The 11442-nt window shown below is 44.0% G+C and overlaps 1 pseudogene; it reads left to right on the top strand.

Moving 5' to 3' along the window:
- The window catches only part of LOC115463349, a 45414-nt pseudogene extending 34305 nt beyond the window's left edge, over positions 1 to 11109 (top strand).
- The last annotated feature ends 333 nt before the right edge of the window (positions 11110 to 11442 follow it).

Consider the following 11442-nt stretch of genomic DNA (forward strand, 5'->3'; position numbering starts at 1 on the left):
TATGATTTGTTATTTGCATCCCGCATAGATTCTGTTGCAATAGTCTAGATGGCTTAGTACCATAGATTGTACCAATTTGCGAAATATTTCCCTCGGGGAAAAAAAGGTTTCATTCGTTTGAGTTTCCACATTGAATGGAACATTTTCTTTGTTGTTGATTTCGCTTGACTCTCTAGCGTGAGGTTTCGGTCGATTGTAACTCCGAGAATTTTCAGATTGTCTGAGATAGGTAGGGTGTAGTCTGGGGTGTTTATATTGGTGGGTTTGTTCGTGTTGTATTGGGATGAGAGGATGAGACAGTGTGTTTTTTCTGTGTTAAGTTTGAGTTACATAGTAACATAGTAGATGACGGCAGAAAAAGACCTGCACGGTCCATCTAATCTGCCCACGATAAACTCATATGTGTATACCTTACCTTGATTTGTACCTGTCTTTTTCAGGGCACAGACCGTATAAGTCTGTCCAGCAGTATTTCCCGCCTCCCAACCACCAGTCCCGCCTCCCATCACCGGCTCTGGCACAGACCCCGTATAAGTCTGCCCTCCCCTATCCTAGTCTCTCAACCACCAACCCCTCTTCCCCCCGCCACCCAATTTCAGCTAAGCAGTCGCCTATGAGTTCATGATGTTCAAGCTGAGTTTGATTTTGTTGGTGATTTCCGTTAGATCATGTTTGTAAGGGATGTATAATGTGACTTTGTCTGCGTAAATGAATGGGTTAAGGCCTTGGTTGGATAGGGCCTTGGCTAGTGGGGCCATCATTAGATTGAAAAGGATCAGTAATAGTGGTGATCCTTGAGGTACTCCGCAGGCTGCTTTCCGTGGTGAAGATATATTCAAATTTGACTTCACTTGATATGTTCTAGTAGTTAGGAAGCCCTTGATCCAGTTAAGTACACTACCACCTATTCCGAAGTATTCTAGCATATTTAGTAGTATTTTGTGATTTACCATGTCGAATTGTAGGAGAAGTACGTTTTTTCCTGTTGCAATTTCATGTTTGAATTTGGCTAATAGAGTGATTAGTACAGTTTCTGTGCTGTGGGAGGAACAAAATCCTGATTGTGATTCGTGTAATATTGAGAATTTGTTTATGTAGTTGGTAATTTGCTTGGTTACCAAGCTTTCCATCAGTTTGACTGCCAGTTGTTTTTTTCTTGGTTTCTTTTGGTATTGGGGTGAGTAGGATGTTGCCGTTTGTTGTGTTCTCAAGGACCTGGCATTCTGTCAGGCTTCTTCCCCGGGAACCCTGGGTACGTGAGTCCTTGCAGCACACACAGAGAAAGAGAGAGCTAACCCAGGCAACACCCACAGGTGCAGTATAGTGAGGCAATTAGTGTCATGCTGCTGGATGCAGCCAGCACAGAGAGCCAGAGCTAGCTCAGAAAGGACAGACAGAAGAAACAGGAGCCAGCTAGGAAGCTGACCCCCAGGAACAAGGTAAGTCTGAGGGTGGTCACGGCCACAGACGTGACACCGTTATCCTTAGGGAAGAGACCATGTTGGAGCATGTAGTTTAAGTGGGATGTGAGGTCTGCTATGAAGTGGTGGGGAGTGGATTTTAGTAGGTAACTGGGGCAGGTATCCAATTTGCAGTGAGTCTTGGAGAACCTTTTAATCGCTTGGGCGACAGTTTCAACGGTGAGGGGGGTGAAGCTTGTCCAGATTCTGTCCGCTGGGTATTCGCCGTAGATTGGATCCATACAGTTGATTAAGTTTTCGATGTCAGTGATGTTCTGAGGTAATTTATTGCGTAAGTTTACTATTTTTTCGTTGAAGTATTTGGCAAGTTTGTCTGCAGATGGGATGTCTGTATTGGTTGTGGTGACCAAGGAGGTGTCTAGTAGTTTGTTCACGAGGTAGTATAATTTCTTTGTGTCTTTGTAGTCTGGCCCTATTTTGGTTTTGTAGTATAGCCTTTTGGCTTGTCTTGTAGCGTATTTATAGCTTCTTTGTTTCCATGCGTTGAGTGTTTGTGCGTCTTTTAGGTTTTTCCATGCTCATTCGAGTTTCCTGGATTATGTTTTTAGTTTTTTCAGTTCTTCGTTGTACCATAGTATCGAGTTATGTCTGCGTGAGGTTCTTGTTTGTAAAGGTGCTATTTCGTCTAATATGCTTTTGCATCTTTTGTCCCAATCTGAGAGATATGTTGTATCCATTTGTGCTGTCCATTCATTATTATATATCTGTTGCCAGAATGTTTCTGGGTCTATTTGGCCTCTTGTACTGTATGTTGTCTGTTCTTGTTTGCGGTGTGAACCCTTTTTCCGCCATTGTAGGGATAGGTTTAGTTTGTAGTGGTCTGACCATGGTGTGTTTGACCATTGAGTATTTGTTATTATTAGGTTCTGGTCTGTGGACAGTTTGTGCGAGATAAGGTCGAGTGTGTGCCCTTTGACGGGTTGCTTGGTTGTGTGGCCATTTAAGATCCCATAGTTGGAGGAATTCTTTGCATTCACGTGCGTTTGATGAATTTGGGTCTTCGAGGTGAAGGTTGATGTCTCCCAGTACTAGTATATTGGAGTTGGTGACACAGGTATTTGATATGAAGTCCGTGAAATGTAGTTGGCATTCATTCCAATTGCCTGGTGGTTTATAAAACAGGACACAGTTTAGATGGCCAAGCAGGGTCGTGTGATGGATTCTAATTGAGGCGATTTCAAGCTGGGATGTTATGGACTCGGCATTGGTTACGGTGGTGAAGTGGGTCGATGGATTAGTGCTATGCCTCCACCTCTCTTTTCCTTTCTGGTCCAGTGAGTGATTTTGTATCCGGGAGGGCATAGGTCTAGGATTATTGGATCCTTTTGGTCATGGATCCAGGTTTCAGTGATGAAAAGCAGGTCAAGGTTTTCGGATGTGATCCAGTCTGTTATTATTACTGCTTTGTTTACTACGGATCTGGCATTGATGTAGCCCACTTGAATTTTTTGGTAAGGGTCATTTGTGTTCGGTGTTTTGTGGATTTTTGTGAGTTGTCTCATCATTTCACAAGCTTGCAGTGTGTGTAGAAAAACACTTGAAGAAATAGTTTTGCAAATAAGAAATTGAACAGTTTTTAAGCCTGTAGGGATAAAGACACCTGTATAAATAAACACTAACAGAGCTGGGAACAACCTTAACATCAGTTGCTTCAAGTCAAGAAGCAATATAGCATGAACTATTCTCTGATTCTTTTCAAGGTTTTGCCTCAGCAAAAACAGGATCGTTTATGAACTGCTCGCCCAATGCAATCACCTAAGAAACATTCTTGCACCATCATGTACTCCAGGTCACGCTAAACCAGCCATTTTGACGCCTGGGCATGAAGTGAAGGACTCAGTCCTACGTCACTGGACTGGTGGGAGCCTGAGTTCCAGGAACTGCAATTCTCGGAGGACAAGCAGGCTGCTTGTTCTCACGATTGGGTCGTCTGCGACGGCCCAGGAGACTGGCAAATCCCTAAGAAAACAAAAAACTTATAGAATGCACCGGCGCGCGGGCAGAGCAAACCGCGCATGCGTGAATGGCTTCCTGCCCGCAGTGCGAGCGTGCCCTCAGTTCTTTTTATTCGCGACTTGAGTGACACGTTTTTTCACTGTGCTCATTTTTGGCCAAGGAGACTTCGTCTAGCGTTTACTGCTCCCCTTTTTTATTCTTTGTTTTTGTATTTCATTACAAATATTTTAAGTTAGTTTTTCCCCTTATTTTCTTCGTTTTTTTTTACACTTGTTTGTTTCCTTCTTTTTTCGTGGCCGGCTTTTAGGCTGCTCGGCCGGGTTTTCTTTTCCTTTAATTTTGTAGCCGCTGTTTTTCCGTCCATGTCATCGAGGACTCCCAGCGGCGTCAAGCGTTGTACTCGCTGCAACCGGACCATCTCGGGTACCGACCCCCACGCGTGGTGTCTCCAGTGCCTTGGGCCCGATCATTTGCCAGCTGCTTGTAAGCTGTGCTCTTTAATCAAAGTGGACCTAACATGAAAAACGTTTTGCAGATTGGTCCGGTCCTTCGATGTTGGCATAGACATCGGTACCGAGGTCGGCGGCTTCGACGTCTACGTCAAGGGAAGCATCGACTTTGAGAGCGCAGGCAAGGGCAGACAATCTCCTGTCCCTAGTGTCCGCTCGAGTGTCTGAACAGATCACAGCTCGGCAGATGTTGAGACTCTTAGGGCACATGGCTTCCACAGGTCATGTAACTCCCATGGCATGCCTAGATATGAGATCAGCTCAGTGGACCCAACTTCCCAGTGGTGCCAGGCCACAGGGAATCTAGAGGATGTGATCCATCTCTCCATCGACTTTTGCAGTTCCCTTCAGTAGTGGACAATTCGATCCAATTTGACCTTGGGACGTCCATTCCAAATTCCTCAGCCACAAAAAATGCTGACGACGGATGCATCCCTCCTGGGGTGGGGAGCTCATGTAGACGGACCACACTCAAAGAGCTTGGTCCTTTTAGGAAAAGGGTCTTCAGATCAACCGCCTGGAATTACGAGCGATCTGGAGCGCTCTCAAGGCTTTCAGAGTTCGGCTGTCCAACCAAATCATCCTAATTCAGACAGACAATCAGGTTGCTATGTATTACACCAACAAGCAGGGGGGCACCAGATCTCGCCCTCTGTGTCAGGAAGCCGTCCGGATGTGGCTTTGGGCGCACCATCACGGCATGTTTCTCCAGGCCACGTAACTGGCAGGCGTAAACAACAGTCTGGCCGACAGGTTGAACAGGATCATGCAACCTCACGAGTGGTCGCTAAACATGGCAGTTGTCCACAAGATCTTCCGAGAGTTGGGCACCCCCTCGGTGGATCTTTTGCCACTCAGATCAATCACAAAGCCCCTCAATTCTGTTCCAGACTTCAGGCCCACAACAGACTAGCGTCAGATGCCTTTCTCCTACATTGGGGGACAGACATTCTGTATGCGTATCCTCCCATACCTCTAGTAGGGAAGACTTTGCTGAAACTCAAGCAAGACCATGGAACCATGATTCTGATTGTGCCCTTTTGACCCCATCAGATCTGGTTCCCTCTTCTTCTGGAGTTGTCCTCCGAAGAACCATGGAGATTGGAGTGTTTTTGACCCTCATCACCCAGAATAAGGGGTCGCTTCTACATCCCAATCTGCAGTCTCTGGCTCTCATGGCCTGGATGTTGAGAGCTTAGAAATTGCCTCCTTGGGTCTTTCAGAAGGTGTCTCCCGAGTCTTGCTTACTTCCAGGAAAGATTCCACGAAAAAGTGTTATTCTTTCAATTGGAGGAGGTTTGCCGTCTGGTGTGACAGCAAGGCCCTAGATCCTTTTTCTTGTCCTACATGGACTTGAATACCTTCTACACTTATCAGAGTCTGGTCTCAAGACCAACTCCGTAAGAGTTCACCTTAGTGCGATTAGTGCTTATCATCAACGTGAAGACAGTAAGCCTATCTCTGGACAGCCTTTAGTAGTTCGCTTTATGAGAGGTTTGCTTTTGTCAAAGCCCCCTGTGAAACCTCCACCAGTGTCATGGGATCTCAATGTCGTTGTCACCCAACTGATGAAAGCTTCTTTTGAGCCACTGAATTCCTGCCAACTGAAGTACTTGACCTGGAAGGTCATTTTCTTGGTGGCTGTTACTTCAGCTCATAGAGTCAGTGAGCTCCAAGCCCTGGTAGTGCATGCACCTTATATCAAGTTTCATCATAACAGAGTAGTCCTCCGCACTCATCCTAAGTTCTTGCCGAAGGAGGTTCTCGGGGTTCCATCTGAACCAGTCAGTTGTCTTGCCAACATTTTTTCCCCGTCCACATACCGGCCCTGGTGAGGACAAGTTGCACACTTTGGACTGTAAGAGAGCATTGGCCTTTTAGGTGGAGCAGACAAAGCCCTATAGACTGGCCGCCCAGTTGTTTGTTTCTTTTGATCCCAACAGGAGGGGAGTCGCAATTGGAAAACGCACAATCTCTAATTGGCTAGCGGATCCACGCTCTTATCACCTCTCGCTTAGACTATTGCAACTTGCTTCTCACAGGTCTCCCACTTAGCCATCTCTCTCCTCTTCAATTTGTTCAAAATTCTGCTGCAGGACTAATATTCCGCCAGGGTCGTTATGCTCATATTAGCCCTCTCCTCAAGTCACTTCACTGGCTTCCTATCCGTTTCCGCATACAGTTCAAACTCCTCTTATTGACCTATAAGTGCATTCACTCTGCAGCTCCTCAGTACCTCTCCACTCTCATCTCTCCCTACATTCCTCCCCGGGAACTCCGTTCACTGGGTAAATCTCTCTTATCTGCACCCTTCTCCACTGCTAACTCCAGACTCCGTTCCTTTTATCTTGCTGCAGCATATACCTGGAATAGACTTCCTGAGCCGGTACGTCAAGCTCCATCTCTGACTGTCTTCAAATCTAAGCTAAAAGCCCACCTTTTTGATGCTGCTTTTAACTCCTAACCCTTGTTCACTTGTTCAGAAACCTTATTTTATCATCCTCACTTTAATATTCCCTTATCTCTTGTTTGTCCTGTTTGTCTGTCCTAATTAAATTATAAGCTCTGTCAAGCAGGGACTGTCTCTTCATGTTCAAGTGTACAGCGCTGCGTACGTCTAGTACACTATAGAAATGATAAGTAGTAGTAGTAGTAGGATTGTATATCTTTTACTTATGCCCAAGCTGGGCTGACTCTGGAGGGCCATGTCATGGCTCATAATGTCAGAGCCATGGCTGCGTCAGTGGCTCACTTAAAGTCAGCCTTTATTGAAGAGGTTTGCAAGGCTGCAACATGGTCATCAGTCCACACATTCATATCTCACTACTGCCTTCAGCAGGATACCTGACGCGACAGTCGGTTTGGGCAGTCGGTGCTGCAGAATCTGTTCGTGGTTTAGAATCCAACTCCACCCTCCTAGGCTCATTTCTGGTCTGTTCCAGGCTGCACTCTCACTTAGTTGTGTTTCTTTCAGGTCAATCTTTATTATGTTCTCGCTGTTGCAAGGCCCAATTGACCAATGTTTCTTGTTTTGAGTGAGCCTGGGGGCTAGGGATACCCCAATTGTGAGAACAAGCAGCCTGCTTGTTCTCGGAGAAAGTGTAGGTACATACCTGTAGCAGGTATTCTTCGAGGACAGCAGGCTCATTGTTCTCACAAACCCACCCTCCTCCCCTTTGGAGTTCTATTTCTTTGTTTTGCTTTTTATTAAATTGAGGAGGGCACGCCCGCTCTGCGGGCGGGAAGCCGTTCATGCATGCACGGTTCGTTCTGCCCACGCGCTGGTGCGCTCTAGAAGTGTTTTGTTTTCTTAGGGATTTGCCGGTCTCCTGGGCCGTTGCGGACGACGACCCAATCGTGAGAACAATCAGCCTGCTGTCCTTGGAGAATACATGCTACAGATATGTATCTACACCTTTTGCTAACACATAAGTATGTAAGTATTGCCACAATGGGACAGACTGAAGGTCCCTCAAGCCCAGTATCCTGTTTCCAACAGTGGCCAATCCAGGTCACAATTACCTGGCACGTTCCCAAAAAAGTACAATACATTTTATGCTGCTTATCCCAGAAATAACCAGTGGATATTCCCCAAGTCAGTTTAATAATGGTCTATGGACCTTTCCTTTAGGAAGCCATCCAAACCTTTTTAAACCCCGCTAAGCTAACTGCTTTTACTATATTCTCTGGAAATGAATTCCAGAGTTTAATTACACATTGAGTGAAGAAATATTTTCTCGGTTCATTTTAAATTTACTACTCTGCAGCCTCATTGCTTGCCCCCTAGTCCCAGCATTCTTGGAAAGAGTAAAAGAGCAACTCACATCCACCTGCTCCACTCCACTCATTTTTTTATATAGACCTCTATCATATCTCCCTTCAGTCGTCTTTTGTCCAAGCTGAGCAGCCCTAGCCGCTTTAGCCTTTCCTCCTGGGGAAGTCATCCATCCCTTTTATCATTTCTGTAGCCCCTCTCTACACCTTCTCCAATTCCACTACACCCTCCCCGAGATGCAGCGACCTTCACTGAACACAACACTCGAGGTGCAGCCGCACCACAGAGCAACACAAAGGCATTAAAACATACTCATTTTTGGTTTCCATTCCTTTCCCAACAACACCCAACACTCCAGTACTTTCCCAGGTCAGAGAGTCCGGAAGAAGGGGTGATGTTTGTTAACCCCAGGACCATGTGCTACAGCCAGAAATTGTGTATAAGAAGCACCTCTGCTGGAAATGAGAGAGGAAACCAGGTCTTTAGGGGCAACTTTTTTACTTGCTTATCCTTGCAAGTGTGTTATAAAATATCTAAACATAAAGTATGTGTTTTTTGTACCAACACAATTGAGAGAATTTATAAATATGAAAAAGCTTGTCAAATGATAAAACCAACATAAAGTATTCTATGGTGGTATTTAAGGCTAGGCCTTTTCCTATAATTTTTCTTTTTTATGTTCCCCTGAACAATTTTGACTCCTTCCTCTTTAATTGTGGTCAAAGGAAGATATGATGAAACATTAATGTTTTTCTTTAGAATAATTTTATTCCTATTTGGATGTTGTGTATTAATCATATCTGTGTTTCATGTTGCAAGTATAATGCTTGTAAAGTTATGAAAAGTTAATAAATAAATAAAAAAAAAAAAATAAGAAGCACCTCTGCAGTCCTGAAAAGTCTGGTGACCTCACCAGCTCCGAGCTAGTGTTCTCTCATGTTTTCTAGCTCATAAGACTCCACCCACTGCTGGGACTTTTCTGAACCCTTCAGTGCTCTTGCCTGCCTCCTGCTGCATCTCTTCAAGGACAAGACTTCATCATCAGGTTGTATAAAGCAGTTCTGTCCTGCTATTGGGTAAGAAGCAGGTGGTCCTAGATTCTGGGCCTGGGGTCTGTGCTTGTGTTTCCTTGCAACCCTTCATAATAAGGGCAGGTCATTTTTTCCATGAAGGGCCTAGCCTTTGTGCATAATTCTCCTATTGTTGTTGCTTCCTTTATTCTAACAATTTATGAGCTGCTAAAATAAACCTATTTCTATTTTTATAATTACTGCCCTGTTTCATTGTTTGTCAGTATTGTTCAGGAGCTTAGAACTCAGATTTCTGTAGTCAGGAGATGTGCTGTGTATCTTTCCTGACTCCACATTTCAAAAATACCATTACACTGCAGGCTGGCCATGAAGCCAATCTTTCTTATTATAGGTAGGTAATATCTTAAAAACCTCCACTCTCTTCTAACTCATGATTAATACTTTCTGTTTATATCCAACAGATCCTCAGATCACACAAGGAGGGAAGCGACAAAAGAAGCAAGAAGAACCCCTTGTAGAAATAGAAGAGATCCACAGAAAAACAGAGAATATTTCCCAAAAAACTGAGAGGATTAACACAAAGAATTGTAAGCGGAAATCAAACGAACAGAGAGACCCTGCAGGAGACTCAACGGATGGAGTCAGTAAGTGTGAGAGAAATGACAGGGAGCTCAGTAACATCATGAGCTTTATTTATTCTAAGAGTAGTAAAAGTTCCCCGTTTTCAGAACTCCAAATGCACAAAAGGAATCAGAAAAATGAGAAATCATTTACATCTATTGAGTGTAATAGAAGCATCACTCAGCCTTCAGCTGTAAAACATCAACAGACCCCCACAGCAGTCAAACCATTTACATGCAGTGAGTGTAATAAAAGCTTCACTCGCCTTTCACATCTAAAAGTTCACCAGAGGATCCACACGGGCCACAAACCATTTACATGTACTGAGTGTAATAAAAGCTTCATAAATCTTTCACATCTAAAAAATCACCAGAGAAGCCATACAGGAGCAAAGCGATATATATGTACTGAATGCAATAGAAGCTTCACTCAGCCTTCACGTCTAAAAATTCACCAATGGAGCCACACAGGAGAAAAACCATTTACATGTACTGAATGTAATAAAAGCTTCACTTGGCTTTCATATCTAAAAATTCACCAGAGGAGCCACACAGGAGAAAAACCATATATATGTACAGAGTGTAATAAAAGTTTCACTCATCTCTCACATCTAAAAACTCACCATAGGAGCCACACAGGAGAAAAACCATTTACATGTACTGAGTGTAATAAAAGTTTCTTTCAACGCTCACATCTAAAAATTCATCAGAGGAGCCACACAGGAGAAAAACCATATATATGTACCGAGTGTAATAAAAGCTTCAGTCGGCTTCCACAGCTAAAAGTTCACCAGAGGAGCCACACAGAAGAAAAACCATATATATGTACAGAGAGTAATAAAAGTTTCACTCAACTTTCATGGCTAAAACTTCATCAGAGGAGCCACACAGAAGAAAAACCATTTACATGTACTGAGTGTAATAAGAGCTTCACTCAACTCTCACGTCTAAAAAACTCACCAGTGGAGCCACACAGGAGAAAAACCATTTACATGTACTGAGTGTAATAAAAGCTTCATTTGGCTTTCATATCTAAAAATTCACCAGAGAAGCCACACAGGAGAAAAACCATATATATGTACAGAGTGTAATAAAAGTTTTGCTCGACTCTCATGTCTAAAAATTCACCAGAGGAACCACACAGGAGAAAAACCATTTATATGTACTGAGTGTAATAAAAACTTCATAAATCTTTCACATCTAAAAATTCATCAGAGGAGCCACACAGGAGAAAAACCATTTACATGTACTGAATGTAATAAAAGCTTCACTCGGCTTTCAAATCTAAAAATTCACCAGAGGAGCCACACAGAAGAAAAACCATATATATGTACAGAGTGTAATAAAAGTTTCACTCAACTCTCATGGCTAAAACGTCACCAGAGGAGCCACACAGGAGAAAAAACATTTATATGTACTGAGTGTAATAAAAACTTCATAAATCTTTCACATCTAAAAATTCATCAGAGGATCCACACAGGAGAAAAACCATTTATATGTACTGAATGTAATAAAAGCTTCGCTCGGCTTTCAAATCTAAAAATTCACCAGAGGAGCCACACAGAAGAAAAACCATATATATGTACAGAGTGTAATAAAAGTTTCACTCAACTCTCATGGCTAAAACGTCACCAGAGGAGCCACACAGGAGAAAAACAATTTACTTGTACTGAGTGTAATAACAGTTTCACTCAGCTTTCACAGCTAAAAATTCACCAGAGGAGCCACACAGCTTGATCCAGCTTCTCCCTGCTTGTTCCAGTCCGCCGATCCAGCTTCTCCCTGCTTGTTCCAGTCCATCTGCTCCAGCTTGTACTAGTCCGCCTGATCCAGCTTGTTCCAATCCTGCTGCTCTGCTCCATATTATTCCAGCTTGCTCCAGTCCCACTGCTGTGCTCTCCTCCGCACTCACCTGTTCCTGCCTGCCTGCCTGCCTGCTAGCCTATCAACCAACCTCCAAATTATTCCAGCTTGTTCCAGTCCTGCGGCCGAGCTCTCCACCGCACTCACCTGTTCCTGCCTGTCTGCCTGCGAGCCAACCAACCTGCCCTCCAACTTGCCTGCTTGTCT

Source organism: Microcaecilia unicolor, chromosome 1, assembly GCF_901765095.1.
Source record: "Microcaecilia unicolor chromosome 1, aMicUni1.1, whole genome shotgun sequence".
NCBI classification, from domain to species: domain Eukaryota; kingdom Metazoa; phylum Chordata; class Amphibia; order Gymnophiona; family Siphonopidae; genus Microcaecilia; species Microcaecilia unicolor.